General features: G+C 34.8%; 1 non-coding gene across 1 annotated transcript; it reads right to left on the bottom strand.

Annotated features, from left to right (window-relative positions):
* Positions 1–16,645: 16,645 nt before the first annotated feature.
* LOC116663956 lies at positions 16,646–16,748 on the bottom strand. The gene has a single exon (XR_004320307.1). It is a non-coding gene; the product is annotated as a U6 spliceosomal RNA (small nuclear RNA).
* Positions 16,749–18,540: the final 1,792 nt, after the last annotated feature.

Raw genomic sequence — 18,540 nt, forward strand, 5'->3', positions numbered from 1 at the left:
AAAAAGCTAAAGCTCAGAACATTCTTAGAAACAATGAACAGTACATATATATGAATTTTAAAAATACATGCAGTATATTGTGTATATGTATTTACATGCAATATATGATACATGTGTAGTCAAATTGTAACCATTCTACCTAATAAAACTGAAAAAAACGAAGAAAAAAAGTATAATGTGAAGGAAGTCAAAGAATGTAGAAGAATGTGCGAGAAAGAATACTTAGAACATAGTAGGCACTCCATAAATGTTTCTGGTTGTCTACTGTTATGTAACCATTCATCCCAAACTTGGTGGCTTAATATAACAACTAGTTTGCTATACTCATGACCTGTTAGTCAGGAATTTGTGGTGTTTCTGGTGCCAACATAGCATAGACCGGGTTACTTGGTGACTGGTGGATAGTTCAGCCCTGGAGGAACCAAGAAGGCTTCACTAGCTCCTTGGTGAGGATGGCTGGACTGAGCTGGTCTGGTTTCCTTCTCCAGGTAGTATTAGGGCATATAGGGTACTACTGTAGGGTAGCTGGACTTCTTATGTGGTGGCTCAAGGCTATCCTGTTTCAGGATAAAGGAGGTGAAAGAAGCCAGCGTCTAGATCTGGGCCCAGAAGATGGTATAGTTTTCCTTCTGCCTTATTTCTTTGGTCAAAGTAGTCATAGAGTCCTCCTGATTTGAGGGGAGGGAAGGTAGACTGCACCACTCAATTGGAGGAGTATCCAAGAATTTGTGGCCATCTGTAATCTGCCGCAATAATTATTTTCTGATTAAAAGAGAAAATCATGTTTTTATTTAGTGTTTGTGTATGCTGTGATGTTAGATGTGGTGTAGTTATATTAAATTTTATTAAATCTGAGTCCTTGCCCTTGAAAGGCTTCTGGTCTAGATATGATAGGGGCAGAATATATGTCAATATAAATCAGTAACACACATATATACAAGGCAGTTCAAAAGAAGTGGCAAAAGTGTGATAAGCATTATAAGTCGTCTTGAAATCCTACTTTAGATTTGAGAGTTCATTTTAGAACTCAAGGAGGAGATGGAATATGAATTAGGTTGAATGTGCTTAAATAATTAAAAGGCAGAGAAAGTCATGACCATACAGAGGCATTGTTTGTTTGCTTGATTGGTTGTTTATGGTCAGAGGGAGGGTTGAAACAGGATAATAGTGGGAAATGTGTAGAAGCTGGGGGCCAATTTCCAACTGGTCAGTCCTGTCATTCAAAGATTTATGCACTCAGTGAAAACTGTCAAGGACCTGCTTTGTGTTAGGCACCGTACAGTGTGCTGGGGACGCAAGAAAGAACTTGCCCTAAAACAGCTTACAATCTAGCAGGGTGTGGAGGAGGGAGGAGACAAATTATTAAAACACAGTAAAGTAAGTTCTGTTGTGCTGTAGGCCTAGGGAGATACGCAAGTTCACTGGAAGAACATCTAACCTAGGCTTGAGAAAGAGGTGGTCAGAGAAGGGAGCAGGTGGCATCTATGTAGAGAAAGAATAGATGCTGGTGAGAAGAAAGTGGAAGGGAGGGGCATTCCAACAGAAGGAACAGCATGTGTTACATTGAAAGGTGAAGAAGACTTCATGTTGATGAAATTTCAACGAGTTTAGCACATCCTAGCTGGACTATGGAGTCAAAGGGGGAGTTAAAGGGGGAGTTAAAGTGGGTTGGATCATTGAGGATCTAATATAAAATGCTGAGCAATTTAGAATTTATTATGAGGGCAAAAGACCTCCACTAAAGCATTTCAAACAGGGTAGTAACTTGAATAAATTGATTTTAGAAATACTGTATGTTTTAGAAAGATTTTTCTCATTACACTGTGAAGAATGAATAGAAATAAAAGAAAAGTAGAAGTAGACAGTCTTTCAGGAGGTAGAGGGTAGTATTCTGGATAAAGAGATAAAAAAAAGAAGTAAATGATTTCAAGAGGTATTTAGGAGACAAAAACCTGGCCGCCTATTGGATGTAGGGGAATGAGGGAGAGGAAGGGGTCAAAGCAACTAACATTACCAACTTGAGCAGCTCAGTAGATGGTGAAATAGGAAATGCTGGGAGAACGGAAGGTGTGGGTAGTAAGTAATGATGACTGGGGATTACTAGCTGTTGCCAAGGGAATGGTGGATGATTTGTCAAGAAGGGTTGTAGAGAAGAGGTCTAAGGATCAAACTCTGAGGAACAGATAGAGAATGAAACGCTTGAAAATTAGACTGAAAAGGAGGACCCAGGGAGTTAGCATGGAAATCAAGAGGGTGTGTTGTCATGGAAACCAAGTGAAGAGTGGGTTTCTGAGTTTAAGTGAATAAACAATAGTGAGAAATAAGAGATCAAGTGGCTCGTGACAACAAAGTTTCTGCTGGCTTTCATCACAACATTTTCTGTAGAGCTCTGAAGAGGTGGGGACAGTGAGTGTGGGGCTTTCTTTAAAAAGTCTTAGCTTTATATAGGAAAAGAGAATTACAGGGAGGGGCTGGAGGTGGGGCCAAGTTGAGTAAAGTTTTTGTTTTTAATAAGTAAGTTGGTAGTGGCTTGAGCCAGGTGAAATAATAAAAGTTGACAGTATATAGGACATGGAATGGATCATTGTATTTGGGTAGGAAAGGTAAGGCTTTTATATATACTTGGAGGAATTTAGCAGTTAGAAACTTCTCTTCACATCAGTATTTTATAGACATTATAATGTCCATGAGTACAGCTTTTCCATTTAGAGTGTATGAATTTTTTTTTTTATTGAAGTACTGTTAGTTACAGTATGTACATTTCTGGTGTATAGCACAGTGTCCCAGTCATGTACATATATTCATTTTCAGGTTGAATGAAATATTTTCATCTCTAATTCACTACTTTAGTTCTTTGGAACTAAATATTGGGAACTAAATTTTTAGCCTTCAACTCATTAATTAAAGGAAAATTTGGGGCAAAGTCTAGTATGATTGCATTATCAAAAGACCAAATAACAAATGTAATCTAACAATTTTCCTTCAAGTTTTATTTCTTTGCTGTGGTGGCACTTTCAGAACAAATGGCACTTTGAAAACAAGTTTCTTACCAATATCTGGAACTTTTCTTTTACATACCATAAACACACACTCAAGTGGCTATTTCTCAATTTCACCAGTAATCATTTCATTTTAATCAGCTAACTGCCAATAGCCCAGATGAACATCTTGTATGAAATTTTATTTAGCACATCTCTTAGAATGACTGAAGTGTCAGAACATCCCAAGTATACTGCTGTAGACACCAGCTGCACTGGAGGAGTGTTGCCCAGAAACATCTGGAACATTATTCAGTTTAAAAGGAAGTAAATATGTTTCTGAAAGAGGCACTCCCATTTTTTGTGATCAGGTTCTTTAAAAGATTCCCAATTCTATGTTCTTTTTCATCAAATTAATTTTTTCTACAGAACTTTTGCTAAAATTACAATTTGTTGGTTAGATTCTTTGATCAACAGAAAAAAAAGTGAATTTTTTGGAGGCTGGATTTGAATATTATATCAAATAAAGTATAATGAAGAATAAGTTCTAAGAACAGGCCTATTGTCTGTATCAGGAGAATCTAATATATATTGTTTTCTTTCTATTTTTCTAAAGATTCGGAGAAGAAATTTAGTTGATCTCCTAGAAAAGGAGAGGGATAAGACAAATTTCATGGGCTAACTTTTCGGAACTGTTACAATGATGATTACCATTTGTTGAATATCCGCTCTGAGCCACGCATGTGTAGACACTCTGCATATGTTGTTATTTCTATTTCTTGTAGTAGTTCTTGCAAGGTAAGTAATCTTTTTCTCTTGTTTTTGGTAAGGAAACTACTCACTGGTAATGAGAGAGATTCAGTAGTTTACCCACGATTGTATCACTAGTAGATGAGGGATCAGATACTTGAATCCACTTCCAACTGAAATATCTTCTCTTTTCACACATCTGCTCCTAACCAAATAAACTGGGGAAGAACTTTGAAATAATGTTAATAATAATGTGAGTATTTCAGGTATTACTTTATTTGATTGGAGAGGGCCATCAGCATTTTGTTCCTTTTTTAATGTATGTACCTACTCACCTGTAAAGAATTCATGTAAAGAGAGAGCAAATACCTGTTTTTATGTATACTGCTTACAAAGTTTGGATAAATGTTAATGATTTAGTTCTGTTGTAGTTGAAGATACAAAAATACTTTGAAAGTTAATTTGTTTTCTGACTTTGATTCATTTTCACTTAGAAGATGCTTTTTTAGTAGATTGCTAACCAGTGCAGATGTGTAGGGCACAGCTGCTGGTATGTAATTTTCAAGACTGGTCTAGACACACTTGTTAACTAAGAATGTCTTTATGTATTTTAATAGTGACTGAGTTTTCTTAGGATCTTTGTGAAAACTTTGCTCGTATAAGTTTTACTTAGCCAGATTACCTATTTAGCTAGATACAGAGGGAAGAAGAGGCCCCTTTTAAGGTGATTGCTTTATTATTTATTATTTAGACACTGGGGGAGATACATCTTTTCCTACCTCATTTATGTCATTCCTTTTCATGAATTAGAGACAGCTCAATCTGGTCATTGTTCTTTCTGAAAAGTCCGTGTCTTACTTGCTTCAGTAACTTCCTGAGAATGTTCTTTTACACCTCAGGTTCCTCCTCTGTGATAATGAGATACTAATTAATACCTACTGAGGCAGGCTCTAGTTAGGATAATATGAGATGTTATGTGTGAAGGTAACATGGTAATACTTGGCACAGACTGTGCTCAGAAAGCATTAATGTGATTAACATGAATCAGAAAAGCTTGAGTAATTAACTTCACACAGTCATGACCACGCCTTCATTTTGCTACCTCTGAACTTCTGACTTTGGTTTCATTCATTCTACAAACGTTTGATGGAATGTGTGAGTCATTGCTTTAAGCGTATGGGGATATGAATAGACAAAAAGATATAATTTTCACCCCCACTGAATCATGCATTTTAGTAGGGGAAACAAATAGTAAATAAGATAAATAGGAAGACACATGATGTTTCAGATAGTAAAACCTGAAAAAGAAATAAAGCAGAGCTAGAGGAGAAGAAATTATAGGAGAAGGTTTATGATATGTAATGGATGTCCAGGAAACTGCCCTGAGAAGGAACATTTGAGTAAGAACATATATGAGTGAGGACCAGACAGGAAGGGTGTATTGGGGGAAGGCTATCCAGGCACGGGGGGAGCAAGTATAATAGCTCTGAGATGGCAGAGTGCTAAGCAAATTCAAGAAAGAGCATGAAAGGTGTGGTGAGACGTTTTTATATCCATAGAAAAGTCTGGAAGTTTTACCAGGTGAATCTGTTTCACAAATCCTCAGGGATCCAGCCGCCTTACAGTTCATCTTTATCCCCAGGGAATAGCCCTTGTCTTCACAACTGTACTCAGAGTCCAAGATGGCCCTGCCTATGTTCTAGAGCCCAGGCTTAGTGGAGAAATTAAAAAACAAACAAATAAACAAAAAACAAAACAGCAGCAGCAAAGTATCCTCAGTAGCTGTGCTTTAGGGAGAGTTCACAGAGGCTGCAAAAGCAAATATCTATGTATATGCTATTGGTCAAAACTTAGTAACCTGCCTCAGTTCACTGCAAGAGAGGCTGGGAAGTCGAGTCTTGTTTTCTGGGAAGCCAGTTGCATTGCTGAGACTTCAATCTCTGTTGAAGAAGGGGAAAATATTTTGGGGGACAACCAGCAGTCTCTGCTGCCCTCCACCTCACATTCTCATGAACAAAGGGTGAGAAGATGAACTTGAAGAGGTACCTGTGATGTCTTCCTTTTAAGGCACATGTGCATAGCAGATAAGATCACTATCTCAAAAAGAAAGGAAAATGGAAAGCACAAGTTGATTTTTGCAGGTGATGTTTAGCTCAGTTCTCTTGCCACTGAGAGAGGCAACTTCTTGTGCTTCCTTCACAATATTTTTTGCCCTACCACTCCACTTAAGAACTACAAAAATTGCTCCACAGAAATCTCTAAGTTAAGTGCAGTTTTATTATGTATATTAATAAAGCATTTGTTTGAATATAATGAAGAAAAAATTTTATGTTCTTTTATCTCCTTTTAAAGAGAGAAAATGAAAAGAGCATAGAAACCACATATCCTAATCAGTTTAGGAGATTCTGTGGAATTAATTTTAGGTTCCAATTGAGTTCTTTCCTAGAAAGTATGGCTCTTCAACATTCATTAAAGTATTTGACACAATAAAAAAAGAATATTGTTTCCTCTTGCTTCATAAGCATGAGTGAAATGCAATGAACTGAGAGTTTGCTTCAAATCTTTGAATTTAAGAAAACAAAATATGTACGAGTATCTCTCATAGCTGAAAAATATTGAAACGAGTGTCTCTGATTTCTGGTTTCTGATGAAGAAGGCAGCCCAGCGAAACCATCAGATAAGCTCAGGTTTGGTAGTTCTGCCTGGATTATAGGTGGAAAAACCAGCAGTCACCCAGGGAAGCTAGTATCGTTGGCAGATTCTCACGCTCAGTTTTGTAAACTCAGGTGGTCTGTAGGCGACTCAGATAAGCAACTAAACTTTGTTTTATTTCTTAGACCGACTGAGCCTGCACCCTGAATTTTGTGAGATTTGCTCGTTCCTAATCCCTTCACCGTACTCCTTTGGAAAAGGAGATCGGCCTTTTCGTGACCTGATTGATTTCCATCCTCTGATTCAAGTCTCATTCTCCATCTAATTCCATCTCCCCAACCTAACAGATCCCTGTAACTCATGTTTTGAATGCTCCGCGAGCAGTTAAATGTTTTCTGTTCATTTCTCCAGTTGTTGGTAATTCTCTTTTCAGAAGGCCTATAATTTGGGGGTGAGGTAGAATTGTTTGTTGTTTTTTTTTTTTTAAACATTCTCAGCTCTTATGAGTCCTATAATTGAATAAGTCTTGCAATAGAATCAATTCTTGGAAAGATTTTTTTATGACTTGTTTTATTGCTCTTGTTTTGCTGTTGATGTAAAAGACCCAAGCCCCAAATTTAGGTTCAATAATGTTCAATTGTCACAGATTATATTGTAATGGCTCTGCGTAAAAGACCTATAAAACAGAGTGTATTCTTGTGCAATGCCTAGTCAGCGTCCCTGTTAGCAGTTAGCAGACCTTTTTTCTTTTCTTTTCCATTAGCATGAAGATTTTTATCTTTATCACATTATCACACTGATACAAAGTTAGCACTAAGTTAGTCTTTTTGACCATAGAAAACTCCCTTTCTCCTTATACACCTTTTGACTTTTCAATCATTCGTTGTCAATTAAAGTATCTTTAAAGTTTGTTGAACCACAATGCGGTATTTTCAGTAAACATTGTTATTAGAATTTGTGCCTAGTTGAGATGAATTTAATGTATATTGTTTAAACATAGTGCATTTAAGTTGATAGCTATTTACAGAAAGCTTGTTGATCAACAGTGTTTGCCTTTAGAGAGAATTACCTTTAAGCGCATTAACTGATGAAGCTCTGTATGCTTCAGTTGTTGGGTGTTGCCAGAATTTATGAAGAATAAAATGCCATGGTCCCTCAACATCATGTTTTACATACTTATTGTCATGCTATGCAGTTACCCCTTTCCCCTTTTGGTACTGGTGATATTGTAATTTTATTAAATATTTTCTTAATTTGCTTATTACAAAAGCAGTGTCCGTCCACTATGGAGACTTTGGAAAATTTAGAGAAGTTCAAAGAAGAAAATAACAGATTCTTACCACTGAGAAAGAATATGGCTAACATTAAGGAAATACTCTAATTTTCAGAACAGTTTTACCTTTCTGAATCACTTTTTATTTGTCTTTCTTTAAAAATACTGTTTCTCTTAAAATAAAAGCTTTTTGTTCTATAAAATCACGCAGACTACTTGGTTTTAAATCCTGGCTCTGACACTTACCAGCTTTATTAATTTGTAATTTTATATTCTCTTAGGTAAAAAGATATAATTAATCTTTGCCTCCCACACTGATGTCATAAAAAGGACTGTTCAATATCCATCTACTCTTTCTTCCTTCCTAATCTTGGACAGTTGAAAAACTTTATCACCCAGACTTCCTTCTTGATAGGGATGGACAATGAGATGTTAGTGAAAGTTGTTAGGTGGGACTTCTGGGAAAAGTCTTCTGTCCGTAGCTATCTGCCTTTCTTCTGTTTCCTGGGATGTGGATATAATGACTAGCCCTGCAGCAGTCCTCTTGGATCCAGAGGCAACCTCAGAGATGGTGGAGGAGAGACTGAAGGACCCTAGACTCACAGTGGCTTTGTCTATTAACTTCTGGACTTGTTTTATGTAAGAGAGAAATAAGCCTGGATTTCTGTTGCTAACTTTAGAATGTACTTTCTAGCTGATATATTGACTAGTCAGTGCATGAGGCTTTTAAATCCTTTTTCATGACATTTTCTACTTTTTTATTTGACAGTAGATGGCATTGCTTATAGAGCTTTATAAATTGCCTTCCTCTGCTTTCTGAAATTATTTATCTAATCAGATTGTGTTATTTTCATTTTGTCTCAAGTATGAACAGGAATTCATTGTGGCAAGAATTACTCCTGTCTTACTGGCAGTAAGTAGTGATGCTTGCCTCAGCCTTTAGGTCTTAAATGACAGTTTTGCACAAAAATTCTTTTTGACTGTTGTATATTTCCAAAGAATATATGTGAAATCACCATGTATCTTAAAATAGGATAATGTGATGAACATCACATTAAAAAAAAGTTTGTTCTGGAAAGAGCATTTAAGATAAGATCTACCCTGTTAATTTTTTAAGTGTACAGTATGTTATTATTAAGTATAAGTACTATGTTGTACATATTTGTAGAGCCTGTTCATTTTGCTTGACTGACACTTTATCCCTGTTGATGAGTAACTTTCCATTTCCTCTTCTCCCTACTCCCTGGCAACTATAATTTCATTCTTTGATTCTATGAATTTAACAATTTTTAGAGATCTCATATAAGTGGAATCATACACTATTGGTCTTTCTGTAATTGGCTTATTTCATTTAATGTAATGTCATCCAGGTTTATTCATGTTAGCATATTGCAGAATTTCCTTTTTTAAGGTTGAACAGTATTCCATTGTATGTGTATATCACAGTTTCTTTATTTGTTAATTAATCAATGGACGTTTAGATTATTTCACCATCTTGGCTATTGTGAATAGTGCTTCAGTGAACACTGGAATGCCAGTATCTCATCAACATCCTGATTGCAGTTCTTTTAGATAAATATCCAGAAGTAGGATTGCTGGATCATATGGTGACTCTATTTTTAATTTTTTGAGTAAACTCCATGCTATTTTCCATAGTAATTGCACCATTTTCATTCCCACCAACAGTGTGCAGGCTTCTAATCTTTCCACCTCCTCATCAACATTTGTTGTTTTTGCTTTTCTGATAATAGCCTTCCTGACAGGTATGAGATGATATCTCATCATTTTCATGCATTTCCCTGATTGTTAGTAATGTTAAGCACCTTTTAATATACCTGTTGGCCATTTGTATGTTTTCTTTGGAGAAATGTCTAGTCAAGTCTTTAGCTCAATTTAATGGGGTTATTAGGTTTTTTTTTTTTTTTGAACTATTGAGTTGTATGGGTTCCTTATATATTTTGGATACTCTTTATACATGGTTTGCAGATATTTCTCCCATTCCATAGCCTTTTCACTCTGTTGATTGTTTTCTTTGCTGTGCAGAAGCTTTTTAGTTTAATGGCGTCCTGCTTCTTTATTTTTGTGCCTGTGCTTTTGGTGTTACATACAAGAAATCATTATCAGTGCCAGTGTTGTGAAAATGTCCCTGAATGCTTTCTTCTAGGAGTTTTATAGCTTTGAGTCTTATGCTTAAGTCTTTAGTCAATTTTGATTTGATTTTTGTGTATGGTGTAAGATAAGGGTCCAATTTCATTCTTTTACATGCAGTTTTCAGTTTTCCTAGAAGCATTTGTTGAAGAGAGAGATTATCCTTTCTTCATTGCATATTGGCGCCCTCGTGGAAGATCAAATAACCATATGTGTGTGGATTTATTTCTGAGCTCTTAATTTGTTGGTCTATATGTCTGTCTTTAGCAGTACCACACTTTTTTGATTACAGTAGTTTTGTAATATATTTTGAGATCAGGAAGTGTGATACTTACAGCTTTGTTCTTCTCACTTGTGATTGATTTGGTTGTTTCTCGTCTCTTGTGGTTCCATATGAATTTTGGATTTTTTTTTCTATTTCTTTGTAAAATGTCCTTGAGATTTTGATGGGTATTACACTGAATCTGTATATCACTTTGGATAGTATGAACATTTTAGCAATGCTAAGTCTTCCAATTCATGAATGTGAGATGTCTTTTCATTTACTTGTCTCTACTTTAATTTCTTTCATCAGTGTTTTATAGTTTTCAGTATACAAATCTTTTGCCTACTTGATTAAGTTTATTCCTAAGTAAGTTTTCTTTTTGGTTTTCTTTTATGTGGGATTGTTTTCCTCATTTCCTTTTCAGATAGTTCATTGTTAGTTCATAGAAATGCAACTAATTTTTGTATGTTGACTTTGTATCCTGCAACTGTACTGAGTTTATTTATTAGTTCTCATAGTTTTTCAAAAAATAGAGTCTTTAGGGTTTTCAATATAAGATCATGTCATCTGAAAATAGGGAAAATTTGCTTCTTTCTTTATGAGTAGGATGCCTCTTATTTCTTATTGACTAATTGCTCTGACTAGGACTCCCAGTAGTACGTTAGATAGAACTGGCAAGGGTGGACATCCTTGCCATGTTCCTGATAAGAAGAAAAGCTTCCAATTTTTTTTACCATTGAGATTGATGTTAGCCATGGGTTTGTCCTGATGGCTATTCCTTCTATACCTAGTTTGCTGAGAATTTTTTATCATGAAAGGATGTTGAATTTTGCCAAATGCTTTTTCCTGAATTTATTGAGATAATCATGTGATACCCTTTATTCTGTTATTGTGGTGTATCATATTAATTGATTTTTCTATGTTAAACCATCCTTGCATCTCAAGGATAAATCCCACTTAGTCATGGTGTATAATCCTCTTAAAATGCTTGGGTTTGGTTTTGTAGTATTTTGTAGATTTTTGCATTTATGTTCATCAGGGATATTTACTGTAGTTTTCTTGTGCTGTCTTTGGCTTTGGTATGAGGGTAATGCTGGCCTTATAAAATGAATTTGGAAGTGTTCAATTTTTTTGGAAGTGCTTTTTTTTTTTAAACATTTAATTTACATCAGGTTTTTATTTTATGTCTCTCTGTTGCTGTCACACACACAGACACTCACATTCCCGTTCATTTTAACTACATAGAAACCTGCTGAATAGTATTGTGTGTGTGTGTGAGAAAAGCAACACATTTGCTGTTGTACTTAATGAAATCTCAGTGCATGATCTATGCCTTTGAGTTCATACAATGAAGTGTAATGATCTTGACAGTTGAATGTTTGGCCAATCTGAGAGGATGATAGCAAATGGAGAGAACAAATAAATACTTTGATCATTATAGATACTTTTGGATGCTTCTGCCAGAAATATTCTTTTCTGGAAACTCCTTGTATATAAACTATTTCTATCACTGTTGACCATCTATAAATAGGAATCTGTAAATAATTTAATGTCTGAAGATTTTTGCCTAAAGTGTCCTTTTTTAAGAAAAGTGATTCTTCACTTAGTCAACCTGTATTACTCTTACATCATCAGTATTATCACTATAAAATGCATTTCCTATGTAGTATTTATCTTTAAGTGAAACTACTGCAGTTGGGACTTAACAGGTTGCTAACCTTATATGATGTGGGCAAATTAAGGTCACTTTCCATCTCTGCTTTTATTCCTTTTTGCAATTGTCATGTAGCAGGACAAAGAGAAAAGAAGGAAAGAAAAGGAAGGAGGAAAGTAAAGGAAAAGCCAGTGATAAATGGCTGTTTGGGACATAAGCTTGATTTGTTTAGGAAACCATTTTGATATGTCCTAATGCTGTCATTAACATCATATTTATTCCTTTAGGGGAAGAAACAACTCTAGATTAAAAGTGTATTTTATGTTTACTTTCTTCTATACAAACAGTCTAAAAATTACCTTTTGAAATGGAGAAAAACTGTTTTCAATCTTTAGGGACTATTTATCAATTCTCTGTGAGCGGTTATTAGTTTTTTTTTTTTTATAAACTGCACATGAATATTTAAAAAATTCCTATGTTGTGATGTTAATTTTGTTTAAAAATTCTCCATTTAGAAGCAGTAGTTGCATGTATTTATTTCAGAGACGTTTGCTAAAAAAATTCTGTGAGAAAGACATGGAAATTCTTTTTTCCAAAAATGGCTTACATGATTTAAATAAGAAGAATGGGATAGTAATAGTAGTGTACCTTATTAGGAAAAAAATGACAAGATAAAATATAAAGGAACAAAGTGGATCTATATTGCTTGCCTAATATATGGAAAAGTGGTCAATCAGAACTGTATTTGGCTGCAAGTAAAAGCAAACTTGACTACTGTGGCTTAAATATGTTTTTATTTTTTCTCACAACTAGGATCTATGGAGCTCGATAGTTTACAATTAGTACAACATCTCAGTGATCTTTTCAAAGATACGTATTTCCATCTCTGTGTTCTGTCATGCTTAGAATGTTGTATTTTGTTCTCATATTTATGACCTACTAATCCCCAAATGACTGCTAGTCCTCAAAGCATTTCATCGACATTTCAGGCAAGGATGAAGGAGGAAAGATGATGTAAAGGGAAGAGAAGATGATTGGGAGAGAGAGAAGGAGAGAAAGAGATGTATCAGCTGAGACTGTCCCTTTTTACTGGGAAAACAAAAACCATTCTGGAAGCCTTATCTAGGAGATTTCTTTACATTTTACTGGTTATAACTATGCCATGTTTTACCTTTAGCTACAATAGAAACCTCTATGGTAGAGTAGGTAAGAAAAGACATGACTGGGATGATATTTAGAGAGCCTGCCGCCATGGATTAACTTTCACCACTGATAGTAAGCACAGTTATGTTCTTTAAACTAAATTTAGATCTTCTAAATATCACTCATGTAAATAAATACTCAAAATAACTTTTCATCCAACGATATTTATTATTTGTCCTTTTAAAATAAGATACTGGATTCTCAGGTTAAAATAATTCAAATATTACCAAATTAAATTGGGAAATTTGGTTCAATGGGAAATAATAATCACAGCTACCATTATTAACTACCTAAAAGATGCCAGATATTTTAAGTATTAGAGCAACATTCTGAGGACTTATTTGTATATCTAGTTTTGATGTGACGAAACTGATCTAGAGAAGTTAAATAACTGATCTAAAGAAGTTAAATAATAAAATATATTTAACACAATTTGATTGCATAAACATTACTTACTGTATGTTATGTTTCAAACTATCACCTATACTTAGACCCAGTTCTGAAGTGGATGCTTTAAAACTTCCACCTCCCAATTAAGCACTATATTTTTATAACTTCATCCTCTTACATACAGTGAAGTCATTTGCCTCTACTTTTAAAATCATTAGCAAAGATCAATAAGAAAATATGGAGTTTACATTTAATTAGATTCAAAGACTCAAGCTAGAGGAATAACACTTCTGTGATAGAATTTCAGAAATCACCTACCACCTTGGGAAAGGATTTCTGTTTGTTTTATTTTCATCAGTAAGTTTTTTCCTACTATAATTCCCTCTTGGTAAGTGAGCATAATTCCATCAGTATCACAAGGACTTCATCCAAATTGGGAAACCTATATTCTCTCATTTGCTTAGTCTAAAAACCTTACATTCATCTTTGACTCCTTTTTCACACGCCGTCTTTGAACTGCCAGCAGGTCTTTTTAATTCTACATTTAAAATATATATAAAACTTGACCATTTCTCTCCACTCTCCACTGCTTCCTACCTGTTCCTAGTTACTGTCATCTCTCATCCTGTATGAATTATTACAGTAGCCTCTTAAATGATTTTCTTATTTTCACCCTTGACTCTCCCCATTCTATTCTCAAAAGAGAAGCCAGAACGATCTAGTTAAAATGGAAGTGAGATCATGTCATCCCTCTGCTTTCAACCTTCAGTGACCCCATCCCAAACATTATAAAAGTCACTCTTTTCAACAGCCTGAAAGGCTCCATGTGATCTAGCTCACAGTGCTTCTTTGATCATAATACCTTCTCACTTTCCTTCTCTTTGCTTCAGCTGTAAGGGCTGCTTTTTTGCTCCTTAAACATGCCAGGTGTTGTCCATCTCAGGGCCTTTGCATTGCTTTTCCTGCTGTCTGGATTGCTCTTTCTCAGGTATTGGCATTTCTAGCACTCTCATTTCTTTCAGGGTCCTACTTAAAACCCGCCTTTACCAGTAGGATTTTTCTGGCTACCTTATTCAAAATTTTAATCCTCTTCCCTTAATTTTATATCTCTTTCCCCCTTATAATATCAAACATTCTGTCTCATATTGAAAAGTTGAGATTCCTGTCTGTTTGTTTTCTACATAATCCAAGCTCTTAGAATATTCTGGTACATAATGCCCAATAAATACTTGTTGGTAGAATGAGAAAGAATGAACAGACGAATGAATGAATGAATGTGCAAGTCAATAAAAAAGATCAATCTGTTGAAAAATGTCTAATAGGGATCTCAGGATTCTTTAAGTTTTCCTTAGCTTGTTAGTTATAATCTCTGTGGCTATGAAACTATTTGCATGATTTAGGAAAAAAATGATTGAATCTGTATACTGTCAACATTAATATTGATTGCCTAGGTAGTATGCAGTAGATTATTTTAGACCCTTGATACTGGGATTTCAATTTGACCTTGACATCTTTCCCTTAGTGAAACTGGATGTTTTCAAACTTCTTTATGACTTTTGGAAAGTCTGCCATGAATCACATTTCTGCTTTTTTCTTTCCTGATTTATTTTAGCTGGTTAAAATATTTTGTGTTAATTATTTTGTACTTTCATTTTTATTATGCAAAATTATTCAGAATAAAACATGCATATTCTAAAAAAAAAGGTAACATGCGGACAGTGTTGCAAAACTCCAGGTGGGAGCTGTGACTGTCATGTAAAAATGACATATGTAAAAGTTATAAAATATACAACTGAAGTGTTTGAAGGAGAGAGGTGTCATTTGGGGGAGATTTATTCTCAAAGTCATAAGGAAAAAATGGGAAGTGATCCCACCTGTTCCTTCTAGAGGTTCTCATTGCATTGCTATGTTTAATGGCAATTTATGTGCTGTACTACAAACAATTTAAATTAAAAAAAAAAAAAGACAAGCTCTTGCCTTCTGGAAAATAGACCAGTTAGAAAAATGATGCACAGTTGCAGAATTAAATATGTTCATTTTGTTGTTAGAACCACTTAAGTTCACAAACAGTGATTTGGGGAGGCATGGAAAAGAAGCCACACTTCTTTTGCTTTACTTGCCTCACATATGTTTTAAAAAATCTTTAAAAATATATATATTTATTCTTTATCAAAATAGAATTAATCTATAGTGAAATTCACACATTTTAAGTGTACAATTTGATGACATTTGAGAAACACATGGAGCCGGCCATTAACCTACACCCCTGTGAAGAACACGATATTGGCCATCATCCTAGCAAGCACCTTCATGTATCTTCCCAGTTAATCCTCTTCTTTACCCAGAGGCAACCAGTTTTCTGATTTTTAAAATTGTTGATTTTGTTTTGTCCAGTATTGTCCTTCATATAAATGAAATTGTGTACCCATGTGTGTTCAGTTGCTTTCGCTCAGTATAACGTCTGTTAGACTTATTAATGTTGTGCATATCAATATATTCCTTATTGTTGAGTAGTATTCCACTATGTGAATGTACAAAAATTTGTCCATTTTCCTCTTGATGGAATTTGAGTTTCCAGTTTTTGGAAACTTATTTTATAAGTGTTTCCACTTATGAATAAAGCTTCCATGAACATTCTTGTGCAAATATTTTGTGGATATGTCTGTTTAATTCTTGATAAAAATCTAGGGGTGGAGTTGCTAGATCAGAGAACAGGGGCATATTTAGCTTTGTAAGAAATTACAGAACCTTTCTCTAAAATGGGAGTACTATTACACTTCAGGCTGTCCATTTATTCTTACTGTTTTAAAAACGGTATAGATTTGTGCAATTCATAACAAAAAATGGCCATTTGGGGAACTTAGATTAGGTACCAATGTCATTTTGTATACATGAGGTATTTTTAAGTGGTGTCTGAATATCTACTATGTTTATTTTTTCCTGAGAAAAAAAGTTGGAGTGTTTCTGATTTTCTGATGACTAGCTATGGAACAAAATGTTTTAAAAATCTATATGTGGAAAGAGTACTTGAAACCCACTTAATAAGTAAGAAGATGAGAAAGTTCTAAACTATAGCTATTGTGGGAATGAGTAATCCTACTGATAATTTGAGTTCAGGGTTTCAATTTTTCCCCCGAACTTTTTTTGTGTGTGTGCACATAGCACTATATAACGATCTTTATTATATGTGTTTCTAGACACTTCTTTAAATGCATTATAGAATGAATATCACATTCATTCCCTGGGAAAAAAAAATAAAACAAAAGTTCTCAAGAAGGATGCAAGTAGCGTTTTTAAAACCATTTTTATTACATGTGTTTTTAGAAACTTCTTAAAATGTGGAAAACTTCTTTAATCTGTTATCATCCTTACCCAGGAGCCATGCTAATCTTTGCTGTACTGTTTCAATTTTAGTATCTGTGCTGCCTACTAAACTTTTTTAATTCATCATATCCAAAATGTATTGTGACAAACCGCCTTTAATTTTTCCCATCCATGTTTGATGGATTTTAATATTTCTCACTTTTTCACCCAACCCTTTAAAACTGTTTTTTAAGAGTTTTATTTAACATGCAAAAGAATATAGAAATACCTGAGACCCCCTTTCCTCTTTGAAAAGAGGGAGCTGTGTTTCGAAAGAAGTTTAAAAGGAGTTCCATTCTGGAAGAATTTAAAATCAGTTCTGAATTCACTGTACAGAAGATCTGGCAGAAACGATCATCCTCACCCTTTCCTGAGCACCATTGTGGTAGAGACTGTGAAGCTAACAGTAAGGTTCCTAAAATGCATGTGCTTTCATAGCCTGTTCTCATTTAAAATGTTATTTTTCCTCAGTCATATCTGTGTTTGAGAGAAAGCAACTACGGGGCAAAATTTTTGAGAGGAGGTTGAAAACAAGTACCATGGAAAATATTATTATTGATTTTTTAGTAAATGTATTTGGCAGTGAATGTGTACTGAGTTGTCCAATGTAAGCATCCAGGAATTTTTTTTCCCCATTGGTAGTATAGTAGGGTTCTCTTTCAGTAAACATTTGCTTTTGAAAATCATAAAAGGTCAGTTTTGGCCAACTGCATCAGTCTTTAGTCTGCCATCTGTAAAAAATTTAGACTTTGCCTTTTTGAATGACCCTTTAAAAATATACAAGACCTAATTCTATCCTTTACTCTCGTAAAACTTCCATTGGACTCCAGTGGGAACATTTTAAAGTTAAGTTCTGAGGAATAAGGACATTTCATAATGCCTTCTTGTGAGAACTTCCTTGGCAGAACTTGGCCAACTCATTCCTCCTGAGAGAGTTCTATGATCCTACTGGTTACAGAGCTTCAAAATAGATTCTATGCTATAAAGCAGTTATGCTTCTTGCAGGTTTTATCTGTCTATATCTGTATCTGTATCTATATCTGTATCCATATCTATATCTATCCATATCTATATATCAGTGCAACTCTAAAATTCTAATGTGTTCAACATTTAAAATGGATGACCTTTGGTACACTGAAGAGCTACCCTCCTTTGTCCATCATATGTTTATCAGTAGGTACCTGTGTTCTTAGACTCCATGCTTCTCTGATACTCTATTGTCAAAACATACCAGTTTCTGAACAGTTAGTATGTGCCAGGCACTGTACTAAAGCTCTACATACGTTATTTCACTTAATTCTGTGAGGTAGGAATTACCATTCCTGATTCACTGTGGAGAAGCTTAGGATGGCTAAAAATGTACTCAACATCACATGGCAGAGCCACTATCTCAGACTTCAAAGCCATGGCTTACTGCTGCACACCATGCATTATATTAATACTGCTTCCCTTTGTCTGCTGTGTGCCATTCCTTGTATAGTACTGCTGCCCTTTACATAGCCTTTTTATAGCAAAGGGATAGTAATTATTTTGGAAGGACCTTGTTTATTTACCTGGCTCTCTAAAAAGCCTGACCAGCTTGAGATAGGGTTCTTGTCTTCTTCATCTTTGTATGGCTAGAGCAGAATCCATAGAAGTTAAATAAGTGAATCTTAAATTTAAAAATTACCTTTACTTTGTGGTTATAAAAGCTTACCTCCTTATTATAGAAAACTAGAGGAAAAAAACAAACAAAAAAGAGAAGTCATTTTCAAATTCCATTATCCAGAAATAACTGAATAAATATTTAATAAATGAGTGAATTCCAAAAAAATAAAAAATAAAAAACACCTATAGTCTTCTTTTGCTTCTAATACATTTGTAT

This window comes from Camelus ferus, chromosome 5 (assembly GCF_009834535.1).
Source record: "Camelus ferus isolate YT-003-E chromosome 5, BCGSAC_Cfer_1.0, whole genome shotgun sequence".
In the NCBI taxonomy this organism is placed as follows: domain Eukaryota; kingdom Metazoa; phylum Chordata; class Mammalia; order Artiodactyla; family Camelidae; genus Camelus; species Camelus ferus.